This window comes from Lepidochelys kempii, chromosome 2 (genome assembly GCF_965140285.1).
Source record: "Lepidochelys kempii isolate rLepKem1 chromosome 2, rLepKem1.hap1, whole genome shotgun sequence".
NCBI lineage: Eukaryota > Metazoa > Chordata > Testudines > Cheloniidae > Lepidochelys > Lepidochelys kempii.
In genome coordinates, this window is record NC_136381.1 from 19500597 (window position 1) to 19522267 (window position 21671).

Consider the following 21671-nt stretch of genomic DNA (forward strand, 5'->3'; position numbering starts at 1 on the left):
GAATAAAAGAAAATCAAGGAATCTGTTCTGTTTGTGAAAAAAAACATACTGTTACCAGATTTAACTACATGGACCCACTTGACTGGATGATTTTTACAGAAACGCCACTGCAGTCGCTGCTGGCCCATGGCAATTTCCAGATTTACTTTGTGCAGGCGGGCACATCCAAACGGAAGGACAGCAGCCAGAAAAGGGAGTGCAACAGAGGTTGTAGGAAGCTGGGGAAACCACCCAAGTAAAAAGCAAGCATTTGTACGCATCATCATTTACTCTTTTGATGCCTCGGTTTGGTTTGGTTTTTTACCTGCATATCCTCATGTAATGGGTCGCCCTCATCCCCAGGAGGCCTCTTTGCAACATAACTAGCAAGTTTTCCACCTGCAGTGTCATTCCTGAAGCATTCCATTTCTCTTGGTATGTTCCATCTCTCCTAAAGTGAGAAATTCCAGTCTCTTCCTTCTTTTGATTGCTCCCAACAGCAGCAAGCGCTCCATCTGGTATGGCCAAGTACCCAAGACCATCTTTTCTTCATTTGTGATTATCCTTGGGATATAGAATTAAAAACCACCTGCCTTCCAAAAGCCTATTTGTGTGTGCCTTGAGAGTCCAGAATAGCTTCACAGCCAACGATGAAACAAGCCAATTCAGAGCATGCACCCACTTCGCCATCACCGTCACTGACAACCTGTGCAGAAGAGACAATAACTTTAGGGTTTAATTTGGACAGATTGCCCCGTCTTTTGGCCTCTACATGTCATCATTAGTAATAAATAAAATAGTACCTAGCTCTTTATATAGCACTCTTCATCAGTAAGTCTCAAAGCAATCTCACAATCCTTAATATATTTGTCCTCAACACCTGGGGAGGTAGGGCAGTGCCATTATCCCCATGCTACAAATGGGGAACTAAGACACAGGGAGACTCAGCCCTGGTCTACACTACACAGTTAGCACGACATAATGCAGTTTATGTCGACCTATGTCAGCGTACACACTACCGCCTTGCTCCTGCCAACATGAGTGCCCTACTATGCTGACATCATAACTCCACCTCCATGAGAGGCGTAGGATTATATCGGTATAGTTAGGCCCACACAGTGTCAATGTAGACACTGCGTTACTTACATTGGCTGTTGGCTGTCTTGGCCTACTATTGGATCTCTGCTCCAAGCCCTGCTGCCCTCCCGGGTCCCAACTCAGAGCCCGGCTGCCCCCCTGGGCTCTTGGTTCCTCACCGGGAACACAGCAGCCTACTGGACTCTGCGCGACTCCCCCAACTCCCAGCTGGGAGCAGGAAAGCTAGAAGCCAGGGAGGAGAGAGGGAAGCTGGGCTCTCGCTGCGGAGCTGTGCGGAGCCGAGAGCCCAGGGTGGTATCGCTCCTGGTGAGGACACTCATCACCAACAGAAGGAGAGTAGTGCGGACATCAGGTCAATTTAAGATTGCAGTTTAGACATGCCCTAAGTGAACTGCCCAAGAATGTGAGGAAGTCTGTGGCAGAGCAGGGAACTAAACCCAGGTCCTAGTCTGGTGCCCTACCCACTTGAAGGTATGTCTACACTGCAATTAAACACCCCCAGCTGAACCCTGCCAGCTGGATCAGGCTCAGGGGCTGTTTAATTGTGGTGTAGATGTTCGGGCTTGGGCTGCAGCCCAAGGTCTGGGACCCTCCTGCTTAAGTCCAAGCCCGAACAGCTACTCCTCAATTAAACAGCTCCTTAGCTCGAGCCAGCTGGCATGGGTCAGCCGTGGGTGTTTAACTGCAGTATAGACATACCTTTGATCTAACCATCCTTCTGAAAACATCTTCTTCCCCAGAGAGAATGAGAACTGAATTGCCTTTACTGAACCAACAGAAGGAAAATCTTGTTCTTGTCCATAAAGCCAGCAGACAAAAGATATAATTCAGGAAGTCAGAATGTTGAGTAGGGAGGTATTTAGATACTTGAAATGGCTTTGGTACACAAAAAAAGAACATAGAACATACAGTGGGCCGAATCCTGTGCTGATTTACACCCTGATTACCCAGGGTCAGTGCAGATGTTGGCCTCACTGTTTGTAGAAGTTGGATCCAATCCAGAGACAGGAACAACTGCAAAATTGAGTCTGGATTTGAATCCAAATTTTCCCAAAGCTGGGAAATGTTCACACCTGGAATGTCTGCTGCGACCTGTCTCCTGATCCTGCCAGGCGTGAAGGCCTTCTGCTCCTGCTTACTTCAATGGGAGTGAAAGGCTCTCAGAACCTCCAGGAGCGGCTTGTGCTCTGCAGCTTGCTGGATCAAGCCTACAGCAGCTGAACCAAACCACTTCATTGTACGGCTCGTAACGGGGAAACCGGAAGGTACAGACGAATGGGCAAAGCTTTGTTCACAGATGATATTTTAAAGGGCTGGAGAGGCATAAGAAGGCTGCTCCAGGCAGCACAAGCTGCAGAGGAACAGGCACTCTCACTAGAAATGGACAGAGCGGAAGCCACTGTCAAATAACCAAAGAAGTGGGAAGGGAGGAGAGAGAGAGAAACGGTCTGTGAGGCAGGCAGGGGCAAGGCCGTGCACATGGCAGAAATAAGGAGAGAAACTCTGATTTTGGTGGCAGTCAGCAGAGGGGTTGGATGATGGGCACAACGCGGTGTTTTTGACTTTGTCTCCGAGTAGGTGGAAAGCAGCACGCAGTGAGGTCTGGACTTAAACCGAGTCTCTCAACTACATTACTAGCTCAAGCTTCAGTAACATTTGATCTTCAACCTGCCCCCATCCCCTGACTGGCAAGCTATCTCGAGCTTAAAGCCCCACTGAACTCAAGCTAGAGAATTGAGAGTGCGGACAGGAGTCAGGTGAGGGGCACCAAACGAGTTACACCTCATTCTAACACTGCAAGGAAGACATACCCTTAGGAGACCTCAGCTGGGCAACTGGGATCCCTGACACAATCCTCTTAGTGAGGAGGTGAACAATGATATCGATGCAGTGAGACTGCGAGGCGGTGTCAGCACAATATAAACCAACCCAAGGAAGAAAAAGTCTGAAGCCATCTCTCTGTCAGGCTTGCCTGACACTGACAGCTGCCGCTGGGTTTTCCACAAAGGGAGCACGATTTCTATGCCATTCACCTCTACGACACGAGTGGAAGGCCTCCCAAGCAGAACTGCAACCCACACAATGTATACTGTGGCCACATGGCCCTGGTTTTGGGTTAACTCTCCACACTCCCTCTCTGCGCACTCGCAGTGCAAAGCCTACTGAAAGCTGCTCTTGCTTGGCTGCTGGGTTTCTCTCCCTTCTGTGGCTGGTGTAAGAAAATCCTCCTTCCTCTGGTGGCGACATGGAATTGTATCACCTTGATTGGGTAGAAGAGCTCTGACCTTCACATACTTCATAGAATATCAGGGTTGGAAGGGACCCCAGAAGGTCATTTAGTCCAACCCCCTGCTCGAAGCAGGACCAATTCCCAGTTAAATCATCCCAGCCAGGGCTTTGTCAAGCCTGACCTTAAAAACCTCTAAGGAAGGAGATTCTACCACCTCCCTAGGTAACGCATTCCAGTGTTTCACCACCCTCCTAGTGAAAAAGTTTTTCCTAATATCCAATCTAAACCTCCCCCACTGCAACTTGAGACCATTACTCCTTGTTCTGTCATCTGCAACCATTGAGAACAGTTTAGAGCCATCCTCTTTGGAACCCCCTTTCAGGTAGTTGAAAGCAGCTATCAAATCCCCCCTCATTCTTCTCTTCTGCAGACTAAACAATCCCAGCTCCCTCAGCCTCTCCTCATAACTCATGTGTTCCAGTCCCCTAATCATTTTTGTTGCCCTTCGCTGGACTCTCTCCAATTTATCCACATCCTTCTTGAAGTGTGGGGCCCAAAACTGGACACAGTACTCCAGATGAGGCCTCACCAATGTCGAATAGAGGGGAACGATCACGTCCCTCGATCTGCTCGCTATGCCCCTACTTATACATCCCAAAATGCCATTGGCCGCCTTGGCAACAAGGGCACACTGTTGACTCATATCCAGCTTCTCGTCCACTGTCACCCCTAGGTCCTTTTCCGCAGAACTGCTGCCTAGCCATTGGTCCCTAGTCTGTAGCTGTGCATTGGGTTCTTCCGTCCTAAGTGCAGGACCCTGCACTTATCCTTATTGAACCTCATCAGATTTCTTTTGGCCCAATCCTCCAATTTGTCTAGGTCCTTCTGTATCCTATCCCTCCCCTCCAGCGTATCTACCACTCCTCCCAGTTTAGTATCATCCGCAAATTTGCTGAGAGTGCAATCCACACCATCCTCCAGATCATTTATGAAGATATTGAACAAAACCGGCCCCAGGACCGACCCTTGGGGCACTCCACTTGATACCGGCTGCCAACTAGACATGGCGCCATTGATCACTACCCGTTGAGCCCGACAATCTAGCCAGCTTTCTACACACCTTATAGTGCATTCATCCAGCCCATACTTCCTTAACTTGCTGACAAGAATACTGTGGGAGACCGTGTCAAAAGCTTTGCTAAAGTCAAGAAACAATACATCCACTGCTTTCCCTTCATCCACAGAACCAGTAATCTCATCATAAAAGGCGATTAGATTAGTCAGACATGACCTTCCCTTGGTGAATCCATGCTGGCTGTTCCTGATCACTTTCCTCTCATGCAAGTGCTTCAGGATTGATTCTTTGAGGACCTGCTCCATGATTTTTCCAGGGACTGAGGTGAGGCTGACTGGCCTGTAGTTCCCAGGATCCTCCTTCTTCCCTTTTTTAAAGATTGGCACTACATTAGCCTTTTTCCAGTCATCCGGGACTTCCCCCGTTCGCCACGAGTTTTCAAAGATAATGGCCAATGGCTCTGCAATCACAGCCGCCAATTCCTTCAGCACTCTCGGATGCAACTCGTCCGGCCCCATGGACTTGTGCACGTCCAGCTTTTCTAAATAGTCCCTAATCACCTCTATCTCCACAGAGGGCTGGCCACCTCTTCCCCATTTTGTGATGCCCAGCGCAGCAATCTGGGAGCTGACCTTGTTAGTGAAAACAGAGGCAAAAAAAGCATTGAGTACATTAGCTTTTTCCACATCCTCTGTCACTAGGTTGCCTCCCTCATTCAGTAAGGGGCCCACACTTTCCTTGGCTTTCTTCTTGTTGCCAACATACCTGAAGAAACCCTTCTTGTTACTCTTGACATCTCTGGCTAGCTGCAGCTCCAGGTGCGATTTGGCCCTCCTGATATCATTCCTACATGCCCGAGCAGTATTTTTATACTCTTCCCTGGTCATATGTCCAACCTTCCACTTCTTGTAAGCTTCTTTTTTATGTTTAAGATCCGCTAGGATTTCACCATTAAGCCAAGCTGGTCGCCTGCCATATTTACTATTCTTTTGACTCATCGGGATGGTTTGTCCCTGTAACCTCAACAGGGATTCCTTGAAATACAGCCAGCTCTCCTGGACTCCTTTCCCCTTCAAGTTAGTCCCCCAGGGGATCCTGGCCATCCGTTCCCTGAGGGAGTCGAAGTCTGCTTTCCTGAAGTCCAGGGTTCGTATCCTGCTGCTTACCTTTCTTCCCTGCGTCAGGATCCTGAACTCAACCAGCTCATGGTCACTGCCTCCCAGATTCCCATCCACTTTTGCTTCCCCCACTAATTCTACCCGGTTTGTGAGCAGCAGGTCAAGAAAAGCGCCCTCCCTAGTTGGTTCCTCTAGCACTTGCGCCAGGAAATTGTCCCCTACGCTTTCCAAAAACTTCCTGGATTGTCTATGTACCGCTGTATTGCTCTCCCAGCAGATATCAGGAAAATTAAAGTCACCCATGAGAATCAGGGCATACTTCTCAGAGTCAAGATGGTGATATTTAGAAAGAGCAATTCTCTGCTGTCACTTTACACAGGTAACGGAAGTGTGCTTGTTTCTATTCTCTCTCTCACTCCCCCGCCGCCCCCAATCACAGAAATGTAGGGCTGGAAGGGACCTCGAGAATTCATCTAGTAGAGCCCCCTGTGCTGAGGCAGGACCAAGTAAACCTAGACCGTCCCTGACAGGTGTTTGTCCAACCTGTTTTCAAAAACTAACTTCCCTTGGAAGCCTATTCCAGAGCTCAACTACCTTGACAGTTACAAAGTTTTTCCTAACATCTAACCGATGTCTTCCTTGTTGCTGATTGACCCCACTACTTCTTGTCCCATCTTCCGTGGACATGGAGAACAACTGATCACCGTCCTCAACATATTAGAAGGCTTATCAGGTCCCCCCGCAGCCTTCTTTTCTCAAGACTAAACGTCAACAATTTTTTAACCTTTCCTCAGAGGTTAGGTTTTTCTAAACCTTTTATCATTTTTGTTGCTCTCCTCTGGACTTGGCCACATCTTTCCTAAAGTGTAGCGCCCAGAACTGGATACAGTCCTCCAGCTGAGGCCTCACGAGTGCTGAGTAAAATGGGACAATTACCTCCCATGACTTACATACGACACTCCTGTTAATACATCCCAGAATGCCATTAGCCTTTTCTGCAGCTGCATCACATTGACGACTCTTACTCAATTTATTGACCACTATAATCCCTGATCCTTTTCAGCAGTATGACCACCTAGCCAGGTATTACCCATTTTGTTGTGCACTTGATTTTTCCTTCTAAGGAAAGTACATTGCACTTGTTTTTATTGTATTTCATCTTGTTGATTACAGACCAACTCTCCAATTTGTCACGGTTGTTTTGAATTCTAATCCTGTCCTCCAAAGTGCTTGCAACACCTCCCAGTTTGGTGTCCTCTACAGAATTTATAAGCACACACTCCATTCAATTATCCAAGTCATTAATGAAAATACTGGCCTCTTACTATTTCTCCTATCCTTTCTTCGCATCGGGACAGCATGCTGCTGTGCCTTTAATATTGTTTCCTTGAGAAACTGCTACCTCTTCTGAATTCCTTTTTCCCTTATGTTTTCTTCTCACAGGATTTTACCTGCCAGTTCTCTGAGTTTCTCAAAGCCTGTTTTTTGAAATCCATTGTCCTCATTCTGTTGCTCACTCTTTCCTTACCTTAGGACCATGAAATCTATTGTTTCAAGATCACTTTTACCCAAATTGCCTTGCACCTTCAGATCCGCCACCTTCAGATCCTTCCCTGTTGATCAGAATCAAGTCTAAAATGGCTGTCCCGCTGGTTACTTCCTCTACTTTCTGGAACAAAAAGTTGTCCCAGTAAATTTCAAGAACTTACTGGAAATTTTGTGTTTTGCCATATTACTTTTCCAGTGGAAGTCTGGGTAGTTAAAGGCACCATTACTACCAGGTCTTGTGTTTTGGATATTTCTGTTATTTGTTCTAGAGATACCTCAACCACCTTCTCTTCCCCATTCGGTGGTCTGTAGTAGACCCCTACCAGGATGTCACCCCTATTTTTAGTCCTTTTATCTTTATGCAGATACTCTTAACTGGTCTGCCTTCCACCTCCTTCTGAACCTCAAAACAAGTGTATATATTCTTGACGTATAATGGAATACCTCCTCTTTTATTACCTAGCCTGTCCTTCCTGAGCAAGCTATACCACTCTATTCAAATATTCCAGTCATGAGATTTATGCCATCTCTATGATGCCAAATAAGTCATAATTTAGTTTACGTACTAATACTTCCAGTTCTTCCTGTTTATTCCCCATACTCCTTGCATCTCTGTAGACACCTAAGATGTTGAGCAGATTTTCCCCACTCATTACCCTTCTGTTGCTTCAGTGACCCTCTTGCACTCTGCCATACCCCCAACATACAACACTCTGTTAAAGTTGCCCCTTTTTAATACTTATTCCCTCAGCACATGGAGTTGCTGAGGGGAACTTTGTAATGAAGGAACACAATTATAACCCACTAAATGGGAAGATGTTTCCTGTAATTTTGGTTTCTATATTTCATACACATCAATCCATGGAGATGTGCCAGGCCAGCAGCTGAGGCTGAAGGGACAATCTTTACCATCTAGAAAAGACTCTCCCAAATGATGGCAGAAAGGTACAAAACCTTCAATGCTTAGACATATTTTACCAAACTGCTATGACTAGCCAGGCTTGCGAGACATGGGATCACCTCAATGTCAATCTCAGTTGAAGCAAGACCATAGTCGGGTGGGCTGGAATGAAGTCTTTTCCATAGTTTTGAGGGTTAAACATTTTTATAAAAATCTTGGCTAGAGCAGGATTGTTCAAGATGACGCAGTGACAGTGCTCAGAAGCCATGATGCAGCGTAAGTGCCTAGACAGATAGGAATCACAAAGGTGTACACAACAGTACTGAGGGACCCTTCTGCCCACCTCACAGATCTTTATGCACATATCTCTATCCCCACAAACAACACATCTCTCTCTCACCCACCCCCCATGGAAAAATCACCCCACCCCCAAAAGTTTTGCAGCTTCATGACATGGAGCTCCCTTCCCACACACACACACACGCTCAACTTTGGAAAGCACATACTGTACAAGCCAGAAAAGAGTCTCGCCTCCCCAGTGTAACATGAAACAATGGCAATATATGAGGCTGATCCAGAGCAGTGCAAGCCCACAGACCTCCGTGTGACTTTACTGGGAAGGATGGGTGATCAGCAGCTCTCCGGACCAGTCTCTCTCCATGTTATCACTGCCTGTTAAGACTTCAGTCGGCTGCAGACAGGGCTCCTGAGGTGAATCTGACTTGGAAACTGGCTGCTTCTGCTTGTCAAAAATTAGTGGTGATCCTCGCCACCTTTAGAAGTCCTTGAGGCAGAGAGAGGTAAACAGAGTGCTGCTTTTCTATGGTGAGCAGAGCTCTGCCACACACACACGCACAACTTACTTAAAACAGATACAAATGTCAAGCAAGGGTTTGTAGTGTGCGTCCACACGTGGACTGGAAAACTCTGCGCCTTCTGATCAGCAGCATCTGGCAGGCATCCTTAGGCTGCCTGAGCCGTTCTGCTCAATAATCACTCTCCCTCGACTCTCAGTGAGTAACGACGGTTCCATTGCAGATGCAGACACAGTGACAATCAGAGAGAAAACTCCAGCACTTTTAGTAATACCGAACCTGGCACCAGGGATCTGAGCTGTCCTGAAACTGCCCTGCCCCTGTAAGACCACCGCATGCGGACAACCCCAGCAAGGTGATCTTACAGTACTAAACCCTGACACATGATGGAGAGTACAGCAGCTCCCCAGGAGTAGGTGGAAGAATCTGAATCCTTTTTTCACACCTCCCTGTCTGCACCGGTGGAGCTCACACTGGTCTCAAGCTAAATTAAACTCTGCCGGTGCAAACAGAGGAATTATCCCTCTACACTAGGGGTTTGCACCAGTGCAGCTACACTGAGGGCTGTAACAGAGACAAATCCACAGTGCGGACAAGACTTATACTGAGTGAGTATTAAGTACAAAAGTACATTTAAAAACCTCATCAGAATGATCAAGCCAAGGAGAATTCGGCTTAAGGTTGGACATACATCAGACCTGGATTCAACCCTGTATATGGTCCAATGGAATGACACCACTCCTAGCTTAAATTAAACCCTATCCACCATCCAGTATTAACAACAGCCTGACTATTCATTAATAAGCCAAGAAGAAGTACGTCCAGGTAGAAAATACCGGGTATGGTCTGCCATTCGAATGACCTCAATAGAGAACAATGACCTAGCTGGTACAGTTGGGGAGAGGCAGCAAAGGGCAATGTATGTCATTGGAGATTCACACGATCTACCTTCCCCCCTCCATCATATGTACATAATGAAAGGACTTGTGAAATGGACGAAGGTGACAGGGACATGAAATCATTAAAATTAGAAATGTAGACAGAGCTCTTTGCCGAAAGTCTATTTAAAAAAAGAAAGAAAGGAACAGGCAGGACTGAGACAAAACCCTAGAATCTCTTAAAAAAAGCTGGCAGAAAATACAGAGCCATTTAGGAAGACTGAAAAAAAAACCCAGGATTTGTGGAAAGGTTTCAAATGCAGGAGCGCTATGGGACTGCATTACCTGAAAGGGGGCGGAAGGCCTGCCTGTCAGCAGTGATGGCCAACAGCCGTTTCCAGTGGCTTTACAGCTGCTCAACACCCCATCAAATCAGAGCACACATTTTGTTTCTTGAGCAACATGATATGGGGCCGGATCCTCAGCTGGGGCAGATCAGTGCACCTCCACTTAAGTCAAGAAAGGCAGGCTGATTTACACCAGCTGAGGGTCTGACCCATCATCTTGGAGCAAAAGAAATGCTTGTGCAAGACCTAGCACAATGGGGTCCTGGTCGGTCCCTGCAGCTTCTTGGACTATGGCAATATAAATAATAATTTAGTATGGCAGAACGCACAGCATGGTAAAAAGGAGGAGGGGGGAAAAAAAAAAAACTTGGGTCAATTTCTTCCACATTTTTCCATGGGAAGGGGGCTTGTTTGGGGGGGTGGATACTGGAGAAAAAAAATTACTGCATAGATGGAAAGATATCTGCTGGAATTGTTGGTAAGTACCTTCCTGGCTGGTAAGTAAATTGACATTCTGTGGGAGGGGGACAGGTGGAGCTCTCGGAGAAACTTTTTGAGGGCTATCCCTTTCAATGTCTTTTTAACAACTCCGATTTGATGCACGAGGCTTTGTTTTAGACATCCTGAGGTAACCCACAGGTGCAGAAAAGCTAAACAAACAGAAATTCCTCCTGTCCCCCCAGTTACTTGTCCTGTAAGTGCAAAACGCAGGGAACAATCCTGCAGTTCTGCTGGGACTGAAGGAAAAAAACTCTGTAAAGCTTCATGCTGCAGCATGCAAGCATAGGGACGTTTGCTGCAGCACTCTCATGACGTAACATTGCAAAACACCAGTTAAAATTAGTCTCCACTGCCTCGGTCATTGTTGCTTAATTCCACTCCTTCAGGATTTCAATTGGTTATTTTTAATTTTTTAGGACAGGCTGTGTTTTTAAATGTTTGTTTTCTTTTAACAGTGTTGGTGTCAGCCATTGTTTTGTTCCAATGTGGCGTAGTCATAACTGCAGAGGGGTAGTATGATCGAATGGCCAAAGCCCCTGACAAAGTCGGAAGAACTAGATTCTGTTCCTAGCTCTGCCACAGACTGGCTATTGGCCTTATACGAGTCAATCTACCCCGTGCCTCAGTTCTCCGTTTGTGAAAGAGGGACAGTATTTCTCTACTTCACAGGAGAGGGGAGAATTGATGATAAAATCAATTAATGATTGTGAGGTATTTAGGCACTCTATTAATCACAGCCACATAAGTACTTAAAGAGAGAGCAGCTGACACAGTTGATTCTCCCTCACTTGAAATCTTTAAATCAAGACTGGATGTCTTTCTAACAGATATTCGCTAGCCCAAACACAGGAATGACTGGGTGAAATTCTATGACCTATGTGATGCGGGAGGTCAGACTAGATGATCATAGTGGTCCCTTCTGGTCCAAAAATCTCTAGTTACTGGTGATTACTTGGCCAACTCCACTCTCCATTCCACATGTATACATCAGTGGAAACTGCAGTGATGTCAAAAGAGTAATGCCGCTATTGAGTGTGATCAGAACCAGGCTCCGTGTGTTTGGAACAGCAGTTGCTGAAAGAAAACCCATGAATTCCTGCTGATCCACACTCTTCAAAGGTAGTTTTACATTAAAGTAATATTGGTGTTTTGAAGTCACAGAGCTTAAATGATCTAAGTCTCTCAGGATTACAGAATCATTTTGCTAGCACCAGGCCTTAGAAAGGCTCTAAATATTTCAATAAGGAGCATTACTTCCGACCATGTTTGGCTTTAATGGCTTAGAAACGGGGCAGGGTTAAGGAAGAAAAGGTGGAAGTGAGGGTGCTAATTAACTTATACAAGCAATGGAGTGAGGCCAAAACTCTCTCACCAATAGCAACAACAATAATCAACCATTGACCCAAGTGGAACAATCACAATCACAGTTGACGTTTTAAGTTATGACTTTAAAACCATCCTCAGGATTCCAGTGTGGCAGGAGCTCACATGGGCTGGTCTCTGACTTAAGCAGGGGGATAAGCACCAACATTTTACTGTGTCAGCTCAACACGCAAAATATAAAAATGGAAGGTCACAAAACTACATCACACACAAATACATATACACGCACAAAAATATGTATTGGATATGTGTGTGTGTGTATCTATATATGGCTGTATTGAGTGGAGAGAACAATAGCCAGGAAAATACACTTTTATACTTTAGGCAAGTTTCATTGCGGCACATAAAACTGTACAAGAAAGCTGGTGCAAGTGTCCCTTCTTGGATAAGGCTTGCGCAGAGCCTGCCCATTGGTATATCAAGGTTTCTCATGTAGATGTAATGAGACCAGCAAAAAGACTGTCATCTTCCGAGCAAGTCACTAACATCCACCTCCTGATCAATGGCTCTTCAAACAGATCATAAAAATACATATTCAACTGCATGCGATTAGCAAAAACCACTGCTTGCCTTTCAACTTTCTGCTCTCTTGCTGTTCACCCAGTCGCTAACTACAGCATCCCCATCAGCTTCTCTCCCATACAGTGTTGGGAGCCATGGAGCCTAGAACTGATCAGGAAGTCATGGGCCCACTGAATAAGAGGGCTTCTTGCGTGGTACCATCCAAACAAACCCTAGGAAATAAGGGTGCTTGCTTTGCGCTCAGAGGTGAACACAGTCTGCCGCCAAGGTCGTCATCCCCTCACACAGAATACTCCACTGCTCTTTGCATCAGAATGATCTGATGCTAGCAACAAGGCAATTCTAGGGTGAGCAGTTATACTGGGATAATCAGACTCCTGGAGGAGACGGGAAGCATTCATCTGTGCCTGTTGCCACGCAGTGCATCAAACGGTATCGTTTTCTCATGATCGCCTTCTTTTCCTCCCCTACCGCTTAAACACATTTAGTGCACTACAGGGAGAAATTCATAAAAGACTTTTAAAAAAAAAAACTGAAGGGACAACACAGCATCCTTGCCTGCTAGGTTCCGAATAGCCTAGCTCTTGCCCCTTCTGCTATCTCTCTCCATCCTTCCCTGACTAGTGTCCCATTCCAAGTTTATTCCCATGACTATCTCTCTCACACTCACACACACACACACTCTCCCCCGTCTGGCATATGCCCCTGACCCAGTTCACCACTCCTCAGCTTACATTCAAGCATATGGCCTTAACTCAAGATACCAACGTGGTTAAGAGATCTTACCAACCGACACACTTGCAGTGTAAAAGCCTATGCGAGCTGTTGTTGCTACCTAAGAAACTAGGAGGCTCGAGCTGAGATTGGTCTGATCAGTCGAACGGTGAGGGACTGGGTATGCACAGGAACGAAAAGAGAGCTTATGGTGAAGGAGATGAGTGTAAGTAAGATCACGTCTGGGTGGTCAGGCATGGAACTGATTCAGAGATTTTAAGGCCAGATGGGACCATCAGATTTTGACTCCTGTATATCATAGACCACAGAATTTCACTCCGTTACCCCTGTGTTGAGCCCAATAATTTGTGTGACTAAACCACATCTTTCGGGAAGCCATTTAAAGTCTTGATACGAAGACATCAAGAGAGGCAGAATCCACCACTTCCCTTCCAGTTTGTTTCCAAGGTTAATCACCCTCACTGTTTAAAAAAAAAAAAAACACAAGTGCCTTATTTGAATTTGTCTAGCTTTACAGTCATTGGTTTTTGTTATGTAACTGATGGACATCTGTGATGCCTTAACCGGTGAGCTCCTTGATTGTGAGTGACTACACTGGTAGGAAACGCCCGTGAGCATCCTGAACACTTTGCTGTGAGGGAATTTCCCCTTCTTGTCTCCCCCCCCCTTTTTTTTAAATAAAAACTAGCAACAAAAGTTGAAGAGAAATTAGCACATGATTTCAGAGGCGACCAATTACGAGGCCCATCGTGGCATCACTCCCCTCATCCTGAATTGGGGTGTCTGGGGATGAAGTTACAACTGCACCGGGGCGGGGGTGGGGAATGGACAGGGGAAATGATTATTGGATTAGATGTAAATATGGATAAAACACTTCCCCACATCATGCCCTTCTCCGTTTCATGTCTAATCCCTTCCTCCATACACTCTGTGGCTCTCCCAGTTTCCAAATACCTCCCGCTCCCATCTCCATAACTCACCTGCACCGTGCGCTCCTTTGTCCTCTGCACGAGCTTCATTGCACAGTCTTTTGCAGCCCAGAAGCCCTCCTCCTTTGATATCTTATTAATAATGATTAAATATTCTCCTGCACAAACACACTGCAAGAGGTATTTGTAACTGGCCACCTGTGAGCAGGATATATCTGCTGAGCACTGAGAAACTGGCCCTCAGAGAATTGCTCAAGGTCACACAACTTGATTGCAGTAGAGCTGGGAACTGAACCCAGGTATCCTGAGTCCTATGCCAAAGCCTTAACCATAAGGCAAGTCCCTCCTTTCAGTGCCCTCTAGGCAAAGCCCCCCACCCCACTTTCAAAGGTTTGCATTTTGAAGTATTTTTGCAGCCAATCATGTCATAACGATCTTTGTGTCGTCAAATTAAATAAGAGTTGGGGGATATTTTTTTTTAAGTTGCTTAGATTCTCTTTGGGGCCACAATCCTAGTGCTCTCAATTGAGTGAAGGTAGAGTAAGTTTTAGTTTATGTAACAATTGGGGGAGGGCGGTGTACACATATATATTATATAAAATATGGCTGCATTGAGTGGAGAGAATAATAAAATACACTTTAGGCAAATTTTATTGCAGCACACAATTTGGACTCTGAAAATACACACAAGCAGGAGCCAGTTATAAATAGTGAAATATCAGGATAAATGCTGGGAACTGAAGGTTCAAATGACTAATGTGTTTGTTTTTCCTGCTTTAGTACTTTCTCCGCAGTTATCACTGTACAAATAAGTCCGCTCACACTAATTATCCTGATGTCAGTTTCCTAGGAATTGGAATCTAAGCAGGGCTCTACATGTATTGCAGAGTATGACCCCTCCCAATTCTAAAATGAATGAACACCACAGAAGCCAAATCACCCTCCAATTTCTTTCCTTGCTACAAATCCATCATTATTAATGTGGACATCCTTGTAACTTAGAGAAGCATTGAAGGTGCAATCAAAATATGACTAACCATTCAACTTATCTACAAGCCCAGAGAGAGCAAAAAGTAACCCCTGGTAGGGGCAGTGTGTTGAATTACGATGTCTCTCTCTTTTCCGGGTGGATTAAATTGATGGTTTCACTTAAGCAAACTACAACAGATAATCACTGTATGTATAGATTACAAATCAAAATTATTTATATTACAATAGCACCTATGAAATACAACCAAGATCAGTGTCCCCTAGTGCTAGGTGCTCTACATACATAGCACGGGACAGTCCCTACCCCAGAAAAAGGTATGGAAGGGAAACACCAGCGAAATGATCTGCTTCAAGTCACACAGCCAATCAGTGGCAGAGCTGGGAACAGAGCCCAGCTGCCCCAAGTCCCAGTCTAGAGGCCTATCCCCTGAACCACAGTCTCTCAAAACAGGCATGCACAAATTTACATCTATGGGTGAGCTACATCGAAGAGCCACCTAAACAATGGCTAGAGTTTTGTACTTGGTATTTATATAACATGGATTTGCAACCCAGTAAAGCTTAATAGAATAAAAGATGACAAAAAGAAAAACCTGTTGCTCACATTATATCCAGAGAAGCACTCAGTTCCTGGACAACCTTTCAGGTAACATTCAAGCCGCCAGTTGACTTGGATAACTCTCTCTCCTTTGCCAGGCAAAATCAGATACCCACATGGGCTCTTTCAACCTTCGTTTTTGATTTACTGTGTTATTGTTCCTTTGAGTAAAAAGATTTAAGCAACCTTTCCGATCCTCACCAGAAGCAACTCAATGCACAACAAGAAAGCCTCCACCTCGATGAAAACAGCGTCAAGACAGGTCAACAACCCAGCCAGAGACACAGGCATTGGGTCAGAAAATCCCTGCTCAGAACCATCAGTCTCTCTCTCCGACCCACGTGCATGCATGCACCTCCGGAAAGTCATCACACATCAGAATGAACGGTCACCGGAGTGTGACGAAGTAGCTGTTATCATACAGCTTTCCGCATCAGATAAGAGCTGTGGAGTGGCTGGTGACACAAAGGGCCCACGTTGTCTCAGGAGCCTGATAGGGGCATTCAAAAACCAATGCACCTTTAAAAACCAGTAACAGAGGTTGCAGCAGCAACCTTTAATTAATTCTCAGCTTCTGCAGGCAGCAGCCCAGAGATGCCAGACAAGGAAATGGTGCTTTAAATCTGCACACATGCACACCGTATTATAAGCCAGATTCAAAGCGATTTGGCCAGTGCCGAGGCAGTATGCTGTTCTGTTAATAGCCCAGGATCAAAGAACTGAACAGGTTTGGCATTTCCACATCCTCTGCCTGGTGAAATGGTATGCCTCAGAGGTACCATGCTCCAGATGGAGGAGGTAGAGCAAAGGACACCCTCCTCTTATGAAAGTACCTCTTACATGCTGGTTAAGAAACACCTGGATGCCTTAAGCTGCAGAGGGGTTGGTTTTCCAGTTCCTTTCCTGCAGGGATGGTGCTGGCAAGCAACCAGCTCTTGAGAGAACACATACCATCAACCGGCACAACTTTTAACATGCAGACTCTGATGCCATAACAGTTGGTCCCGCACATTTACAAAACAAGTCTGGAGACCACAAGCCAGCAGTACAAGTCATAAATAACTGCATGGGTTACTGAGAATTAGATCTTGGCAAATCACAGACAGTGGGGTCAGAAAAGGCCAGGTGTGTCATCTAGTTTGACCAATGGCATTTTGTTGAGCTACTCCCTACATCATTTCTAGCAAGGTCTTATCTAACCTGCCCTGGAATGATGCTGATACAGGACATGAACAAGCAAAATAATGGAAAGTGCTTCTAACCTTCACATTTTTGTCTTAACTATCATCCCTGTTAACTTTGAAAAAGCTGAACACAATCACAAAGGAAAGAGAATCCTATCAACAGGCTCCTAGGTTCAGGCCCTTCATTTACTATTAAAAATTAAACTAAAGAGTGATAAAAAAACAACAACAAAGGCAGTCAAAATTCACCTGGAATACCTCTGGTTTTGGCCTGGGTAATGCTGCCTACTGAAATTCATGCCACTAAGTGAATGACAGTCTCTGAGATTAAACAGATACAATCATGCCCCTTCCTGTAAGCAGTCTGAATAGGAGCCTATGCCAACAAGTATTTCAGGTGATGCTGTTAAGAAGGCAGTTAAGGTTTATTGCATTACACTTTCAGTGTTGCAAGGTTGTTAGAGTCTGATTCAGTAATGCTGCTTGTTGTCATGCCTTTATGTCTAGTGAGTAATCTTATTTAATAACGCTTTCCAAAGCCGCGTTGAATTCTACTCCACAAATAAGTCATCTTTTTTTCTTTTAAGGTTAGTTATGACAATCTTGTTTTTCTTCAGACTTCGGTGGTGAGGAGAGGAGTCAAATTATACCTACCCATTACTGGACTGTTCTAGAGTAGAAGGGATACAAGAGGCAAATTCAAGCAACCAGAGAGCAAAACAAATAGCTGTGCTGTAGTATATACTAGGGATGAAGTATCTAGGAGCCGGCATGTTCTCAAGTGCAGGAACAAAAAAGAAATCGGCGACTGAAGACTGTTGTACTAACATGTCTGACCAGTAAGCAAGGAAAGAGTAATGGGACTCCCGATCCCTTCAAGCCCAGTTTCTCTTACACAGCCTTATTTTATGATTTGCTGAAAGAATTTATGCTATGTCCCAAAAATGTGAACATCCCTTCCATATCCAGAAGGGAACTCCCTGTGGAAGAATGGGAAAGAATGTGCTTCACATATGAATCTGACTGAATCACTGAAACTGACACCACTTCACCAGCAAAGAATGTGAGCACATGGAGCAGTTTTACCAGTGAAATAAGTCATCAGTCTAAATCAGGAGCATCCCTTTAAAGCCCTCTGCATGCAGACTGGCACAGGGCTCTCCTGCTGATGGGGCAGGAAGGAAACTAAATGTAGAACACTTGGATTTTTATTAAAAAAGACTAAAGAGCACTTACATTAGATTGACACTGTCCTGAGAGGCGAAAGCAGCTTTCGCTCAGGGATACATTCCTGCCACGCCTGTGTGAGCGCACCCCCCACTTCATACCCCAATCACATAGCTACAATTGCAGCCCTTGACTTTCCCTGTGGGGCTGGCATCTCTGCTAACCTCTCCAAAAGGGGCAGGAAAGGGAGACAACGAGCGCCATTTCCCCACCAGCCAGCAGGGAGTTGACCAGCTGTGGAAGGGAATGCACCGTGCAGTCTCCCATAGGGTGGTACAGTAGCTTTGCTTCCTGGGTATTTCAGTAGGCTTTGGGCCTCCCAGAGACGCAATGGCTTTGGGAGCTCCCCCTATGCAGGCCTGTGCCATATTAGCACAATCTGGCCCATAACAATGAGCCTCTGTGGTGGGCCAACAAGGGCAGCTGCTCCCCCCCCCCCCCCCCCCGCATATTCAGCAATATGTACTCTGACCCTCCATGGAAGCGGAGCTGCTCCAAACTCTTAGCCATGACAGTAGGGTTTGGGGCAGCCCAAAGTATTGTATGAGTTGGGGCATGGCCCAGATGAACAGAAGGTGGTGGGCACTGGCTGATACGGCCAAAGTTTTAATATGAAAAATTGGTCCAGTAACCCTAAAAGGTTGGGAATCATTGGGATGGGCTCCTTCTATCAGCTCCCAATAGCTCTTGCAGCTTTGCTTTCTCTCCAGCTTCCACGGGCGAGAACAGCTCCGTCTCTCATTGACTTCAACAGCTGTGGAGAATACTCAACAATGCTGAAAACAATCAGCCCTTCTTTCAAGTGGGTGCCTCATTTTACTTGTGTGGGATTACGGGGCTACCTCAAAGCATCCAGGTGTGAAAAATTTTCCCTGAGTGACTGGTTCAGGGTCACACGGCAGATCGATGACAGAAATGAGAGCAGATCCCAGGAGTCTCAACGCCTGTCCTGTGCTCTAAGCATCCCATGACATCTTCCACAAAAAGCTGGCTCAAGTGGCTACATTAGGACAGCAGGGTAGGAAAGATGGTCTAGTGGGCAGGGAACTGAACTTGGATTCAGAAGACCTGGGTCCAATTCCCAACTCAGCCACAGGCTTCTTGCGCAACCTCACGCAGCTCACTCCATCTGCACTGGGCCTCAGTTTTCCATCTGTAAAAAGGGGGATACAATTCCCTGCCTCCCAGCGGTGCCATGGGTATAAGAGCCAGAAGTGATTCTGAGGTGCTCAGACACTATGGTGGTGAGGGTCATTTCACTGCCTAGATAGTGGAAGTGCCAGATAGTGCCATAGAGTGCTGTAGCAGCAGTCTTTAAAATGCTAACCACCCACAATGTCACCAGGAAGCAATGGAGGAATTAGGCTGAACCCCTCCTTCAAGTCATCGAGAAGTCCCAATAGAGAACTATCCCAAACAGTCTAACCTGAATAACCAACCATGTTAACAAGAGGCTTGTCTATATAGGGGAATGCCATCAGTTTAGAACATGTGTTAACTATAATGGACTTAATCATGATTTAGCACTCCGCATAAACCAGGGCTGTCAGCCAGTCAGGGTTTGTGGCAGGGAGGACAAGCCCAAAGGAAGAAAACCAATTCTCTGCCATAGGTTTTTATTGCATGTCTGTGCTGGTCCGAGGATATTAGAGAAACATGGTGGGTGAGGTCATCTCTTTTATTGGACCAACCTCTCTTGGGGGGGGGGGGGGGGGGGAGAGACACTTTTGAGCTACACAGAGCTCTGTGTAAGCTCGAAACTTTTGTCTCTCCCTAACAGAAGTTGGTCCAATAAAAGATATGACCTCACCCACCATGTTTCTCAGTTAGAAGAGGAGTCAGAACTCACCCACTCTTGGGCATACGCCCTTCTAATTTAAAGTTGTCCCCATCACCTAGAGCCACACTCACAAGACTAGGCCGAGCACCCATACTAAGGGGGAACAAATTAAGGATCTGTGAGGCTTAGAAGAAACATAGCAGTGAATTAAATATTTGCATTTGTCCTTCCAACACCACCCCTCCGCAGCTGAAACAGCTTCCAGCCATGCAGCCGGTAAGAGCACGGTTCCTACTTGTGAACGTGACTGCATATTATAGCAAATTTAACCTCCCTCCCCTCTGCCCACCTGCAACAGTAACATCAACCCCCTGACAAAACAATCAGCATGGAGGAACAGCCTTCTGTCCAGCATTTCTCCTTTTCCCCAATGGAGAGACAGAGAGAGAGACCTGAGCTCATCCAGCACAAGAAAGATCACAAGCTAAATAAAAAAGACCTACGCAAACTGCTGCCAAACTGCAGAGTCATCACAGCAGCTGTCTGAAAGTTCAGATGAGCGCCTCTGGCTGAGCATAACTGGGCTACTCTCTGTAACAGCAGCAGCCTAGTCTAGGTCAGTAACAAATGGTACATATTTGGCTTTGGTACAGCACTCTGAAGTGGCAGTTATAACGCCTGACACAAGAGTACTCCTATTAAAGGATCAGATCAGGTGCCATCTTGTCAGCACTAAAATATCTAGAGTGAAAAAAATAAAGCTTCTGATTCTTTCACCGCCCCCCACCTCCTGCCGCCAATTCAATGGGTTTTGTACCTCATCTACCCCAATTGTTAAATCACAATCCAGAGAGAAACAACATTTCTCCTGGCAAACGGCCTCAAATTGTTTCTTTCTTGGCAAGCTCCTCCTTCAACTGAGGCGTTGCATAAAGGGGCGGTTGTTCTGAAGGGTTACTTGGGTGCATGAATTATTGCAAAAGTAAACAAGAGACTCATGCACAGACAACCAAAATTACGATTAAATTATTTATTTGGGGCTGGACACTATATGTACAAAGCGAGACAATCCCTGGCCCTGAAGAATACACAATCCAACATACGATACTATATTATTCTTATTACTTCTATTATGCTAGTGTGCAGAGACCCCAGTCAGAATCAGGGTCCTGACAAGTAGGCATGGAGATTATAATGTAAGACTAAACACAGAGGAGAGGGGAATCAAAAATCTCTCTGATTCAAAGAATACCTTAACACCATCTTACCCCTACACAGCAGTTTTCATCTGTAGATCACAAAGCACTTTACAGAGTAGGTCAGTATCATTATCTTTTTACTATGAGAAAAATGAGGCACAACGAGATGAAGTGACTTGCCCAAGGTCATCTAGCAAATCAGTGGCAGAGCCAATCACAGAACCCAGATCTCATGGGTACAGTCCAGCGCTCTATCTACTAGAAGACACAGCCTCCCATGGTGCAACTAATAGGTCTTACAAGCTCTGGACATGCATATGAAGGCAATATGGGGTACTGTTTCGCAAACGGTGTTTTTTCCCCACTCAGGCATGAAAGACCAGCTGGGGCATGGAACTGTGGCTGTTCGAGTTCAGTGACTCAACTTTTCCAGATTACTGTACCCCTTTCAGGAATCTGATTGGTCTCGCCTACCCCCAAGCTTCACATCGTTTAAAAACTACTTGCTTACACAATCCGAATATCCGAGTTTTACTCTGTGCCTTCTTAGGTGCTCTGTGCCTCAGTTTCCCCATCTGTAAAACAGGGCTAACATTTACACACCTTTGTAAGGCACTTTCAAAAACACCACATA

At 45.7% G+C, this 21671-nt stretch overlaps 1 long non-coding RNA gene across 1 annotated transcript in view; it reads right to left on the reverse strand.

The window, feature by feature from the left end:
- Positions 1-233: 233 nt before the first annotated feature.
- The window catches only part of LOC140906358 (uncharacterized), a 176912-nt gene continuing 155474 nt past the window's right edge, over positions 234-21671 (reverse strand). Inside the window, exon 4 of the long non-coding RNA XR_012157080.2 lies at positions 234-685. This is a non-coding gene — a long non-coding RNA (uncharacterized LOC140906358). The remainder of the gene's footprint in view (positions 686-21671) is intronic.